This window comes from Mesoplodon bidens, assembly GCF_964165515.1.
Source record: "Mesoplodon bidens genome assembly, chromosome: 5".
Taxonomy (NCBI): domain Eukaryota; kingdom Metazoa; phylum Chordata; class Mammalia; order Artiodactyla; family Ziphiidae; genus Mesoplodon; species Mesoplodon bidens.
In genome coordinates, this window is record NC_138161.1 from 105,959,064 (window position 1) to 105,974,664 (window position 15,601).

The following is a 15,601-nucleotide window of genomic DNA, read 5'->3' on the forward strand; positions in this document are numbered from 1 at the left end:
AACTGGTGCAAGCTAAAATACTCTAGCAATAGTTTCTCAGTATCAGTTAGCTCTTATTCTCACAGTCCATTGGCAAGTTGGGACATTATTTTCAGGGCTCTTTTTCCACAATGACCACTGGAGGGCATTGCCAGTCAGCAGTGAGAGAGGTAAATAGCACCCCTTACCTTGGGAGAAAGTTAAGGAACAAAGGTGAGATGTGGCAATAGGGTCAGACAGCACCAGGGCAAACTAAGCTATAACTAAGTATCTCAAGGCAAGATTTTGTTGGAACTGAGACTGAAGTTTAAAAAAGAGCTGTCAACATGGGGTGGGTGCTTCCCCAAATTTTATTCTCAGCCCACACACTGTTAACATAGATGTTGTAATTGACTATGGCATTATGGCTGCATGTGATACATGTCATGTCATCAGTATGTTACCTAAAAGTTTAATATAAATTGAGTTTCTGAAAATCAAAACCTGTTTTAATGATGATAGGTGATTTCACCATTAAAAGATGGCATAAACAGGTCTTTCCAAAATCAGAAGTGGTCCTTTAGGAAAGCAAAATATCATTTTAATACTTGAACACACCTACGAATTCCTTATTACATTGATTTAAAGAGTAACACTTTGCTAAGTTACTTGAGACTTGATTCAGTAGAATAGCATACTACCCAACTAGACCAGTGGCAAAACATAAATTAGATTTCCAACTCTCCAAGCAGTCATTTAGCATATCTACAGATTCTGCTCGTGGGCCACTGATGCTTCCTTGAGCACCTTGAAGCTGTGCCCCTGTGAGAGCCTGTACCCTGTTAATTTTCAATTCTGCCTGCTCATTACATGCATTAAAGGGCATCAAGAAGATATTCTAACCTCATGTTTCTGGAAAACTTTTCACTTGGCTTTCAGCACTGTGCTCTCCTGGACTGTCTGTGACATCAAAGACTGCTCCTCCTCAGTGTTGTTGACTTTCCTCTCCTCTCTGGTCTCAGAACAGCAGAATGCCCAGGGGATAGACATTGGACGAATTTTCTTCTGTGTCTGCCTCATTTCCTTGGTGATCTCCTCTAGCTTCATGACTTTTAAAACCACCTGTAGGCTAACAATTAATTGTTAAATTTAAAGCCCCAGGCTGTGTCTCTCCCATACACTCCAAATTCCTATATCAAAATGCCTACTTGACGTGTCTACTTGAGTGTCTAATAGATAACACAGACTTAACATATCCAAAACTAAATTCCTGATCTTTCCTCCAGAATGTAGTTTTCCTGTCTCAGTTTAAATCCATTTCCACTTCCTCAGGTGAAAAAGACAAGAGTCACCCTACCCCCTCACTCATACCTTATATCAAATCCATAATTTATATTTATAAAGAGATTTATAACTTATAAAATATCTTCAAGGATGATTATTTCCTTTGGTTCTCAACCTTATTCACCTGGATAGATAAAAAGAAGATAAGGAAACTGGATCTCTAGAAGATTAAGTATTTATTCTAACCCTGAAATTCACATCTTCAGATTTTAAGTCCCAGGAATTTTTAAATACTCTTAAAACTAGTGCTGAACACTAATAAGTTTTCCACTGGCCCACTGGAAAATGAGAAAAATAACAATGAAGTAAAATTTTCACAAACCTGAAAGTTTTTCATTTAAAGAAGTGGTCTTTATTCTTAGATATAATCTTTGCAATATTTGGTGTTATAGTGTCCTTTATTTTATAACAATGATGATAGTATTCATAAATGCCTGAGGTGGGTAAAATAAAAAGTTAATTCCTATTTGAAAAATACTATGATCTACAATATGAAAAATCTGGGAATCACTGATCTATTACATCTCAGGTAAGAAAACTTGGGGTTGAGTTCTCACTAATATACTTTTCTTCTAGTCTATACTTAGACTTTAGAGACTGCTTATTTTATATTTATTTATATATTTATATTTATTTAAAGCAACTTAAGTCTAAGGTAGGAAGAACTAAATGGGCACCTTCTGTATGTGGTTCATGTTTGATGCTCCTTTCTGGCTCTCTGTTTATCTTCAGGCATTGAAATTATAGTAATTTGGGAAGTGTAAGAAAATTCATATTTGTTAAAATCAACTTGGTGTTCACATTACCAAAATGTTCAAGGGCAATGATGATTTCATTCAGAAAATTTATCTCTGATTCCTATAAAAATGCTACTGAATATAAGATTTTATTTATGTTTCCTTCCCAAATCCTACTGAAATGATGTAACAGATATGAAAATAGATCCATAGCAGTATGAGTAATTGGAGAAAAGTACCACCAGCTGATCAGAGAAGTGAAGGATTTCTGGAAGGTAAAGAGTAGATTCATTCACTTTTTCAACAAGTATTTGTTGAGGACTTATTATATGCCAGACACTCTTCTAGGTGATGGGAATACTGCAAGGAACAAAATGTTAAATGTCTTTGTTCTCATGGAGCTTATATTATTGAAAGGGATATCAGACATTTAATATATATAAAAATGCATATATATCAGATTGTGATAAATGCAATGCATATAATTAAGATAAGTAATATGATAGAAAAAGTATTGAGTAGTCATTCTAATTTGGATAGTTATGGAAGAGCTCTTTAAGAAGCTGATGTTTTGTTGAGAGCTGACTGAGAAGGATCCAACTGCTTAAAGATCTGGGGAAAAATTCCTGGGAAACAGAAGAGATAGTGCAAAGGCCCTAAGGTATGAATGATCTTAGAATGTTTGAAGATCTGAAAGAAGGCAAGTGGGGTGATGGTAAAAAAGTAGGTCACAGAGGGAAGCAGAGTTCAGATCATGTAAGAGATGAGTTTGGATTTTATTTTAAATAGGACAAAAAGCTAACTGGAGAATTGTAGGTAGACAAGTAGCATAATGTATTGTATGCTGTTAAGATTGCTCTGATTAATTTTTGGGAAATGGATTGTAGGAAGTGATATTTTGATTTGTATGGCTGTGGCTCTAATTATAGAAAACCTAACTCATAGTGAATATAAAAGTTTAAAAATGTATTAACCAAAATAAAAAATCCATAGATAGGACATTTCCAGGATTGTTTATTCAGTTACATCAATAACATCAAGGACAAGAGCCTTTTAAACTTTTCACCCAGGCATCATTGGCTCATTAGCTATGTCTCCATGGCTTCTCCCACCATGGTTGCAAGGTAGTTGCAGTGGTTCCAGGCTTTAAGTGAAGATGTGTCTGTGCTCAGGGAATAAGCCTCCTAGTTAACCTTCTCTCAGATCTGCCTATACATTCATGGCAATAAAGATTTCTGGTGGAGTGAAAAAATCTTCATATCTTCCCAATATCTCTTAATCAGGATTTCAAATAATCATATCAAATAACTAAACTCCAAGGTCTTAATTTAGGAACCAGAAGAAAGCTAGGTATAATTAATATCCTTAAAGAAAATTTTGAGGATTCTCATTCATGAAAATGTACAGGCTGTTTGAAAAGAAAAATCAGACTTCAAAAATAAAAACAGGATTACAGAAACAAAAAATAGGTAGGTGAAAATAGAACAAATACAGCTGAAGAGTGAATATCTAAGCTAGAAGATAGAGTCAACGAAAGAATGCATATTTTTTTCCACACCCTGGAGTATTTATAAGATTTCAATAATTCAAAAAATTGAAAAATGATGTAGATCAGATTTGTTGACCACAATTTAATAATAGTAAAAATTAAATATAAAAAAAGACAACCAAAAAACAAAAGTTTGGTTAAACAAGAATTGAAAACTAAAAATGCAAGTAACTAATTGTATAACAACTATGCTGGTCATCTCTCCGAGACCTGCTGCTTACTTACTGAATATATGATAGCACTGTATGGAAATACACAGGATGAGGTCAAAATAGTATTTAGAGGAAATTATTTTGCTATAAATACATTAATTAGAAAATAAAAATGATTAAAAGCAAATCAACTATTCTTTCAACTTAAGAAGAGAAAAAAAATCACACTTAAAAAGAGTCAAAAACATTGATTTCATTTAGAACTTGAGTTTGGGGAAATATCGAAAGTTGACTAAATAGGACACAGATTTTTATGCAACAATATTTAATTATCAATTTAACTAAAGTGACAATAAAATATTTTAAAGACAAATACAGAAGCTTACATAGTTGTGAATGAAACAGCTCTTTTAATGTTGAGAAGATTCAGTTTTCTAAAGTAATCAAAGACAACATGAAGCACAGGAAATTATTCTGATAAAATACAAAATCTTTGCTTTCTAGGAAGATTAATTAAAAGGTAAAGAAAATCGTTTTGTAATCTCTTATCAGGAGCTGACCGATAGTTCAAGAAAACTTGCCTTTCAGCAGATGAAGGAAAATTAAGTTTTAGCATTACATACATACACAATTTATCTTAAAGCTTATTTAAAATAACTATAACAAATTCATCCAGTTTTAGTCAGCTGAAATTACACAAGGTTAAATTGTACAAGGTAAGATTCTCTATCTCTCTTCCCAACTCTCTATAACCATTTACATCTATTTAATTTGCTTGTTCTTAACAATTTTGTTTAGATTACTCATGAAAATTTCATGAGACTTTAAATAGCTAACCATCATATTAAATTGTTTTTCTTGCCAACAAATTTTGTAATAGAGACAATATGAATTTATTTGACTAGTAAACCCAGGTAGAAGAAAAGTTGTATGCTTGAATTAAATTTAATGCTGATAACTCTGAAGACATATTTATTTTAATTAAGCCAACAAACTTAAACTAGCTTTTATTTACTGAAGATTAACCCAGATCACATGAACTTGAAAACTATTTGCATTAATTTCTAAATTTCTGAGAGTTTTAGGAATACATAATTTACACATGCATTTATTTTTAGTCAATTAAATAAGCTCTTTTACAAATTAATTTTGGCTATACCATCTAACGGTATAAGCATATCACATATATGTAGCATACATCCATAGACATACAGAAACATACAAACAGGCATAAAGACCCTATAGTTTTCATTCCAAAATTTTAGCCATTAATCATGTACAACAATACAAAACTCACTAGTTATAAACAATAGTTGAATACAAATTGTGTCAAGTTAAGCTTAGTTACTCACATGGCTAAAGTTTTTCACTAATTTTTATGGAGAAGACTTTTAAGATGCATATTTGCTCTAGATGGATAATCCTATGGAGGCTGTGAGATAGATTTTGGGCAAGGGAGCTTCTATAGAATAGTGTATGTTTAAAAACTTGTCCCCCCCCCCCCTTTTTCAGTGACATGATAAAATTTAAACCTTCAAGGAACAGAGAAAGAATGCAAGTTTTTCTTTTAGGGGTTTTAGAGTATATTTCTTTATTATCAGAAATCTAGGGTAATTACTATTTAAAATTTCCCTCTGAATTAAGTTTTGGACAGCATGAGATGCTCTGTCCTCTTCACTGTCAATCACCACAACATCCTCCTCTTTGTTCTCATCACTTTTCCAGAGTTCCACTTCTTAGTATCTCAATCAGGCTTTGTCACAAGCACTTAGACTCTAAATCTGTAGCAGTTTGCACCCTCCTAGCTTTGCAAAATGACACACTATGTGCTGCAACTCATTATCCTGAGCTCCCACCTTGTCTGCTCACCAAGAAGCTAGTAGAGAAGTGGACAACTTCTCTAACCTAAGCATTTCTTCCAACTTTCTAACTCAGGTTCAGCCTCTAGCTGGGCATTGGTGGTCAGCTGAATTGTCATAGTAGAGGCCAACCCACCAAGGCAACCATTTGTTTCCATTCTTTGTTACAATGTGTTATGCACAGTTTCTCAAAAAAAATACATCACACCAGCTGGCACTTTTGGGGTATCCTGACACTCACAAAGCAATCCACAGGCATCTAATCTATAGGGCACCCCTCCACATATAGAATTCAATGGCCAACCCAGGATTTCCCCAACAAGTGCCTCTTTCCCAAGACCCATTTCTTCAGTCTCCTGGTTGGCTCTCCAATTGTTTGCTTTCAACCTTAGAAGTTCCCCAGGTGAAATTTGAAACTGGACCCCATACATGGAGGGCAAGGAGAGACCGAAGAAAGAAGCAGGTCACTCCAGATTGGTAGGTGGCAGTTTTAATTAGCAAGGGAACTTACATAAGAGGTTTGTCTTGGTCTGTCACAAGACAAGTAAATCTTCACACCCACCTGCCAGAATTCTTGAAAGTCTTAACAGTGTTGAGTCACATATACCATCCTGATAGTCTCAAGACACATAACTCTCCCAAGGTTGTATCCTTGAAATAGCTCTGGCTATGGGAACAGTGAGCAGAGAGAACATTGCAAGGGCAAGAGAGTGGGTGAGAAGCCTTCAATTGCCCAGGTCCAGCTTGCTGGTCAACCAGTGGTCATGTCCTCTAGATGACCTCCTCCAACAGTAATGAAAATGTAGGTCAGAATGGGGTAAAAATAGAAACAAATATGTCATCAACAAATGAATTTGAGCAGAAGGAAATAAATGTCTACATAAGCTAAACTGTGGATTCATTTATGAAAAGTGTAAATTGGGCACATGGTGTAGACATGGGTTATATCTAGTGTGAAAAGTAAAAGATAATGACTAGAAGCTTCAGATGTCTATTTTCAGGACCATAATGGTCAGGACCATCTCAAGATACTCAAATACTGATTATTTTATAATGGTTACTAATAGCAACAACTTAAGTTTTATAGTACCTTTACACAGTTCTTATTATTTATAAATTATTATCATTCTCTTTGGACCAGGATTGTTGCTAGAAGTTGCTATGAAAAATTTTTGCATTAAAAGTAGAAAAAAACCTTTCTGAAAATCTATTACTGTCAGGTAAGAGAACTTTATTAGGACGTGAGAATTTTTTAGTGACTGAAAGATTGCTTATAAGTGATGCTGAAGAAGAAAGTTAATTATTGGATTGTATGGGGATTGATGTGACCAGATGTGCTGTAAATTCCCTTCCCACCTTAACATTCTAAGGTTTGTGTTTCTCGAGTACAGCATTTACTGTAGATATATTGAATCAAATGACTCTTCTATTAATTAAGCTTCTAAATAACTCTAAGTATCAAAAACAGTCCATCTTGAATATTTTCTAGTCATTGTTAACCCTTTCAAGGATGCTACAGTTTTACTGAAAGGGATAAAATAAGTAATGCATGTCTTTATTTAAATGTGGTTGTTCCATGAGCTCTGAACTTTCTAGCAATGGATGGTTTTGTTTATTTTGAATCTGGAGCTTCTCCTTAGAAGCTCTGCACAGGCTTTGGTGATGAAGTCAGCATCACATATCCTCCTCACTTTATGCCTAATGCTCTTAAGGATACCAGGATACCAGTCCTTTTGCTATTGATGACAAGTTCAGTATAATATCAGGTATGATAGATCTCATTTACATAGTGACCCTGTATGATTCTTTACATAAAATTTGCTAATATTATATAATGCTTCTTTTATACCAGGACTATTCTCAGAGCTTTACAATATACTGACTCAAACAATCTTCAAAATTGCCCTATGATGTTGATGATAATTGTATCCTGATTTTAAGGATAGTGAAATTGAGGCACAGAAAAATTAATTAATGTACTCAGTCACAAAGCTAGTGAGGAAGAGATCTCAGATTTAAACCCAGAACGTTTGGATTCTAATCTCCTGATCTTAATCCTTCATCTTTAAGATATGTTGTTTCTTTTGAAATTTCTACACAAAATGATGTGGTTCATACTAAAAACTAGTTTTTGTTTTTAAACAAAATTAATGAATGAGAGGCAGTAAAATGGGGTTGAAAGAATATTGCACTCAGAGTCAAGACATTGGATTTCTGGTCCTGATATGCCTCTATTTAATTTTGGGTGAATCATTTAATGGCTGTTCCTCATCTGTAAAATGCAAATTGATTTTAACGCCCTTTATTTGTCTCATTCCAGGCCTTTCACAAATCACCTTCACATACATGATCTCATCTAAATTTTACAGAAATTCTATTAGAATCCTGAGGCTCAGAATAGCGGTGATCCCCTACCTCAGCCCCACTCACTCTGTTGCACAGGTGGTAAGGATCTTTGGATTGCAAAGCCAGTATCTTTTTCTACTATACCTTGTTGATCTATTTCATGTACATAAAAGCATTTTTCTAAGCTATAAAATAATATTCCAGTGTTAACTTTTATAACTAATGTGGCAGGCAAAGATGAATCGATAATGCTTTCAGCCGAAGAAGGTAACAAAAAAGGGATAATTTTGGAATTGGTTTGAAGAAGCCACACTAGTTTATGTGAAAACCACATGCATTCTTAACTTACTTTGTTTAATGCTAAACTGATGGAAGAATATGGGGCTTCTCTGTGCTTTGGTGAATTCCTTATTTTGTAACATGAAATGATAAATGTTTGAACAGCTGCAATTATAAAGTTAAGCAAACATACAACACACACACACACACACACACACACACATTTTTTCTCCAGGTCTGTTGATTGAAACTGTGCCACAGAAAAGTAATCCATGAGTGATATGAATATATTTTCATTCATTTTGTTGAATCCTTTTCATGGTATAACTTTCTCTGTGGGAGGTTTACCTCAAGAATGGAAAGAAAATAAAAAAAATGTGAACAAACCAGCTTTCTTGATTTATTGTCTTGGAATAGTTTCTGAGATATTGTTCTCCTTTAGGTACAAGTGAAATGCTTTTGCAACAATTGAGGACTAATGGGAAGGAGTTGAGGGTGAGGGTTCAGCTGTGACCTTGGCCACTGAACAAATCTTTAGATTCCATTTTATCTTTGTATACTTAAGAAGCATGAATAGAAGTATTTGTTATTTCTTATTTAATTTCTTATTTAAGCACTTGTGCTCTAAATATATACTATTATGCAGGTGAGCCTGTGTGTCTACTTAATCCATATGCAGTCACTGTAAATCCTTTTATTGGTTATATATCTGAAATTGGAGAATTCAATACTCTGTTGGTATTCTGGGAAGTCACATGAAAACTCACAATGTGGCCCAACTTCCCTGTTGTCTGCTAGAAATAGATGAATGGACTTGAACCTGCTCCTGCTGTTTATTGAGATATGCACAGATCATATAATATCATACAGAATGGACTCTGAAAATCCTAGCATATTAGATTTGGACGGGGCTTTAGAGCTCGTCATCACATGTTGTAAGTAAGAGAAAGAGAACCACTATAGGTATTATGTGAATAAAGGATTTATTATAGGAATTAGAACTTACCCAAATATGGGAGGCACTGAAGAAGTGAGAGTCTACAGGGGAGTTGGAAGATTTGAGAAAAGGTCACTGACCAGTCCAACTGAATCACTGATGAGAGTGAACAAACAGAAGCTTTCTTGGGAATCCAGGATTAATAGCATTTTCAGTCTGTGAGTGAGGACCACAAAGGGGGAAGCTGGAGGGGAGCTGAATGGAAATCGCCACCTCTCAGGAAGCTATGCTTCTGTGTAGCTGTTATCTTTGCAATTCTGCAGCCAAGTCCCTGCTGGTGGGCCTAGCAGTGGGGAAGGTAAGTTATAAGCAAAGTAGAAGAAAATGAACATAAGCTGAGGTCTACTAGACACCCTGCATCTGCTCAACGTCAGGCCAGACTGAGACAGTCTCCCAAAAGTAATGGTACGTGCTTTACCTTCCGAATCTCAGGCAAGTTCCTCTTTTGGCAACTCTAGCCTAAAACCATATAGAGAAAGGGATTCTGGGAAATTTAGTCCCCAGCCTTGGTCAAGTTGACAAGGCACAATCCAGCACAATGTCCAGTGTTCTAATTTTGCAAACAAGAAATCTGCTGCCTTGAGGGAAGTGACCCTACCAAACTAGATTCAAGTTCTCTTGATTGTTGAAGTAGTTTTCTTTTTTTTTCCCTACTACATTTTTTCTAGCTTATACCTGCATATGTGTTACATGAACATAATTATTTGAATGTGAATTAAAATCTTTATGTAGGTCATTCATCAAATATTTTTATTAAAATTAATACATAACTCATTTATGGATAATAATATAATTGAGGGTTTTTATTGTTAATATTTCGAGGACGTTTGGATTTGTGTTTATCAGTGATAAGGAAAGGGCATTTGGGGCACATGTATCATATGACTATTTGAAAGATTTTTTCACCCAAACTGCGTTTCAGAAAAATAATTAATACCAAGGAATAGAAGGACTACATAAAATTATAACAACTGTACTTATGATTTATTGAGAGTTTTCTATAACACCATATATATTCACGATGCTAAACACTTCATATATTTTTCTAAAAGATTTTTCCCTATTTTAAAATTATTTTTGAATAAATATGAAGACTTATACATATAGAAATTGATTAGGAAGCATGAACGACTCTGTAAGAAAAGTCATATTGTCATAAGAACAAGAATCATAGCAGAAGACAACTTAGTTGGAGTTTGGATCATTGTTTGGTTTTTAGATTCCTTTTGAGGTTATTAAAAAAAATTGTTTTGGGGAATTTGGTGGTAAAGGCAGTAAATGAGCCTTGGGAAATACAAAAAGTTTCACGGTTTGGCATTTGTCAGATCTGTAAAATGAGCTGGATAGTGGATAAGGTTGGGGGGAATGGGATAGTTTGAATTTTTTTCCCTGGAATCCTGAGCTCACCATAGCCAACTCCAGTTCTCAGGAAATTTCAGTACAATTGGGTGAACGTCCTTAGTTGACAATAGTGACTGGAAGTGAGAGTAGGAACTTCATCAGCACGAGCCTGAACCAGGCTCACCAGAGCAGAAGGTATTTTAGTGATGAGAGCCATTAGCGGGTCTGTTTCATTGGCTTAAATCTGGGCTGGTTGCTCTTTATGTCTCTTGTACATTTGTTATCCTGGGAGTGTCCTTACCGGTCTCCTGTGTTGGATCACCTGAATAGTGTATTAAAGTGAAAGAAAAAATCAGAAGCTTTATGAGAATGGCTCATGAAAATGTTTTGTGAATTAAAATATTTTTATCTTATTTTCAGGTTTAATTTTCAATTTGGCTGGGTTAAAATTTTAGGGTTTTTTTTATTACATAACTAAGAATTCAGAAGGCATTGTTCAGTTTTCTTCTTGCTGCAAGTGTTGTTTGTTGAGAAGTCCTGTCATTCTGAATCGCAGTCATATGTACAATATCTAGCTGTGTCTTTCTCCTCTCTAGAAGCTTGTAAGATGTTTCTTTTTGTATCCTGAGTTCTCATATTTCTTTCAGTTTGGATTTATTTTCTTCCACGACTGGCAGTTGTCTGTTCATGTTTAAAAATGGGGACCCTAGAGTGGATTGGATTCTCTGAGTGCTTGGGCAGAGCTTGTTACTTGTAAGGTGAGTCTGTCTGGACTCTCAGCATGATTTTAGTCTTTCTCCCTAGACCGGCCAGATTGGAAGAAAAGACACTTTCAATGTTGTCATTCTGTGTTTAATGCCTTAAAACATATTTTTGGTGTATTTTGTGTTTTTCTTTTTGGAGAGGGGGTGGCTGTGATCAAAATGAATTTTTTTAAAAAACTGGGATGTCTCCATTACCTTACTAAATCTTAAAGAAAACTAAGATGGAGTTAGGTGAGTGTAAAGTGTTAATCTTATCCTTGTGGACGTGAGGTTTAAGGGGTTTTATGAGTTGTCCATGTTCTCATAACTGTTGAGTGGATAAGTCAAGATTTGAACACAGAGGAGGCTTATTTCATAGACATGGTACTAAAGACTTGTGGCTCAGAAAACAGTTTCTCTGATACTTTATGAGAATCTGACAGTTCCTATATATATGGATGAAGAAAGAATCAATATAAAAAGCACTTCAGTGTTAGAAACAATATTACTTGAATACATAATTAATTGGACATTTCCAATCCTTTCAACAAGAGAAGTTTATTCTAAATCTATTTTTCCTCCAAACTAAGATTCAAGTTTGTGTCTTCTTATACCCTCCAGACACTCATGTTCTCCTAGGTTAGCGCAGTAGCTTTCTACCTGATGACTTCCCATCCTTCTTGTCCACTTTTTAAACATAATGCATATAGAAACTAGAAGAATATTTTCAAATGTATCATGTCCTTTCCTGCTTAAATGTTGTAAAGGTTTTTCATAATAACAAAAATGTTAGAATATGAATCCTTAACATGGTCCACTAGGCCTGCATAAGTTGATTTCCATCTGTTTTTCCAAACTTTGCTTTTATTTTACTCATTATGCTCCAGCCATAATGGTTTTATTTCAAATCCTTGAAAGTCCCAAGATATTTCCTACTTTAGGTATTTTATTTATGTTACTCTGTATGCCTAGAATGCTCTTCCCATTACCACCAATTATGGCTACCTCAGGATCATCCCTCAGAACTCATCTTAAATCACTTCCTCAAGAGGTCTGGTAAAATCTATACTCCCCATGTCAATTAAGTCCTTTATGCTTCTTGTAATGTTTCCGATTTTCTACATGTAATATTTAGGTAACTAGAAAAATAATCTAGAGAATCTGAAAATTCATACCGTTCATTTTGTGTTTTTGCATCTAATTCTAACCACAAAATTTAGAAGCATATTATCAGATGACAATGTGCTCTTATGAATTCACAAAATGAGGTTTTCAGAACCCAGTTGATAGGAGATAGTAAAGTGAATTGAGAAAGTATCAGGATGCCTGGGCTCTGCCACCAAGTTGATGAGTCACCTTCGTCATATCAAATAGAAAAAGAATGGACTTGGGCTTCCCTGGTGGCGCAGTGGTTGGGAGTCCGCCTGCCGATGCAGGGGACACGGGTTCGTGCCCCGGTCTGGGAGGATCCCGCATGCCGCGGAGCGGCTGGGCCCGTGAGCCATGGCGCTGGGCCTGCGCGTCCGGAGCCTGTGCTCCGCAGGGGGAGAGGCCACAGCAGTGAGAGGCCCGCCTACCGCAAAAAAAAAAAAAAAAAAGAATGGACTTTAGCTATTTTTGAGGTACACAGACTGGACTGGAAAAATTTCTATAGGTTCTTCTGGCTTAATATTATATGGCCCTCCATTCTAAAATGTGGATTTCAAATGATTTTCAAACATTGCCAGAAGCTCTGCACATTTTTTCAAAAATTTAAAGTAAGCCTTAAACCATGTATTTTTAAATTTTTATTTACTTTTTAATATATTTATTTATTTATTTTTGGCTGTGTTGAGTCTTCGTTGCTGTGTATGGGCTTCCTCTAGTTGCAGTGAGTGGGCGCTACTCTTCATTGCAGTGGGCGGACTTCTCACTGCAGTGGCTTCTCTTGCTGCAGAGCATGGGCTCTAGGCACTCAGGCTTCAGTAGTTGTGACATGCGGGCTTCATTAGTTGTGGCTCACAGGCTCTAGAGCTCAGGCTCAGTAGTTGTGGTGCATGGGCTTACTTGCTCCGCTGCATGTGGGATTTTCCCAGACCAGGGCTCGAACCAGTGTCCCCTGCATTGGCAGGTGGATTCTTAACCACTGTGCCACCAGGAAAGTGTTAATTTTTATTTTTGATAAGATGAACTTCCTTGAGTAGGCTCAGATTTTCTTTCATAAGATTTTTTTTGTTTTGATTTTAATCCAACATTGAAATTAAAAACTATGTTTCCTGAGTAAATATCAGTTGCTGTGAGAGAAACAGTGGTCTGAAAGTACCATAGGAAGCAGAGAACAGAAAATTAAAATATGGCAATTAAATGTCCATTGTATGACCTGTTTAGTAGTTGCCATGAAAGGACTTGAAAATGAAACACCCCTAAAACTGAGAAGAATATGTGCTTTCTAAACATGCAATTGCCAGTAACTGTGTGTAGGGGAAGATGCCAAGATGGCTACAAACTAATATTAAATTAATGACTGGAAAGGAAACTACTGATTAACCTATTGCCTTACTTGTGATACGGACACTTAAAACTGAAGGAAGACACTAGTGAAGAAAGTTTAGGTTTTAATTTACAGTGATTGACAGTACATGGGTAGTCAGATGACAGTGTTTCCTCATTCTAATCTGTTAAATACTTCTTTCTTCTCCCCATACCACCATAGGAAGCTGTCTTCAAAGGAAATTATGAGTGGGTCCAGATCTACCACATTTGAACTATGACCCCAGAGAGCTCTTTGGGAAACTATAAAAAGCAATAATACTGATTTTAGTATTTCACAAAACCAAAAATGCCTAGATGTTGACTACTAGTGATAGTTACTAACTATAGCTTTTGTAGAAATCTCACTATTGAAACTAGGACTAAGCAAATTTATAAGAACTGAAGAAAACCATGTCACATTGATATCAATAAGCAATGGGTCTTGTTCTGCAGACTTTTTTTTTTTTTACAAAGGCTGTCTAAAGGACAAGTATTTAGAAAACATAGGGAGTTGTTATGACATTAACCTCAAAAGTTAACCTATGTAGTAAAAGTATTCCTTATACACCTTTACTGATGATAATCCCTTACACATGATAATACCTTACAAGCATTTTAGCATTTTCAAAAGGCTTTTGCATCCATTGTTAACTATATTATGAGAGATTAAATAATGTACAAAATGTTTCAATCATATTTTTTCATAGCATAATGCTTGACATATGTAAATATGCTGTAAAGGCATTTTGGATAAATTAAACAATTTGATTCACACAAAAAATTATGTGAGGCACATAGGGAGGTATTATTATACAATTTAAAATATGTAGAAACAGTTGCAGTGAGTTGTCAGGGTGCCTTACTTAGTTGATGCAAGGAAAAAGACAAGATCTAAATTCTCTGATGTTTTGGTCTTTAGTGAACTATAGATGAACTCCTGAGGAGGAGAAAGGAAGAGAAATAATCAATAAAAGTCTGTAGAAATGGAACTTTTCAAAGAACTCATACCTTTATTTGAGCACAATCATGATACATGTGAGAATGGATAGATGACATATATGTTTCACATGGATAGAGAACAGACTCAAAAACCTCAAATTAGGACTTATTTGTTCATTTCTTAGCTCTTCCTGTCTGTACACCATGATATAATTTAGTGTTTTTTTCCTTTTGTTTTGTTTTATATTTTATCTACAGCAACTACCTCCACTGACTTTACAGCATTCACCTCATGGTTTTATCTTTGTCTTTTAATGCTTAAGAAAGAGGTATTATATTTGCATCTTTCCTCAGTCCTTTTAGTCTTAAATGAAGGGAAACTTGAATTGTCTTAAAAGATAAGTGGGTGTGTATGCTAGTTGTAGAATTGGATGAAAAATGTTTCAAATTGAGAAACCATGAGATCAAAGTCCTGAGGTAAGAATCTGCTGAAGATATATTGGGGGAATGGGTTTGGGTGAGACATAAAAGGCATGGAATGGAAAGGTTCTGGGTTTGGGCACGATTATGAGGCACCTTAAAGACTAACAGAGCACTTTCTTTCATGAGCAGTAGGAAGCTATTGAAGGTTATTCAGCAAGGGAGTGACAGTGGGTCACTAAACAGGTTTGGTTTTGTTTTTTAACATTAATGAGGGCATAGCTAAATCTTTGCTTTAGTACAAAAGTTCTGGTGATAATGAAAGAAGAGTGGTATTTGTGTTGGAAGAGAGAACTAGAGTAAGAAGTGGAGAGGATCGCCATCTAAGAGAGACTGTCTCAATAGCTCAGTTACAATGGAAAGCAT

General features: G+C 35.4%; 1 long non-coding RNA gene across 1 annotated transcript in view; it reads right to left on the reverse strand.

The window, feature by feature from the left end:
* Window positions 1-13,969: 13,969 nt before the first annotated feature.
* Window positions 13,970-15,601, reverse strand: part of LOC308617358 — a 58,054-nt gene continuing 56,422 nt past the window's right edge. The window contains exons 2-3 of the long non-coding RNA XR_014015858.1: window positions 14,680-14,753; window positions 13,970-14,077 (exon numbers count right to left, since the gene is read on the reverse strand). This is a non-coding gene — a long non-coding RNA (uncharacterized lncRNA). The remainder of the gene's footprint in view (window positions 14,078-14,679; window positions 14,754-15,601) is intronic.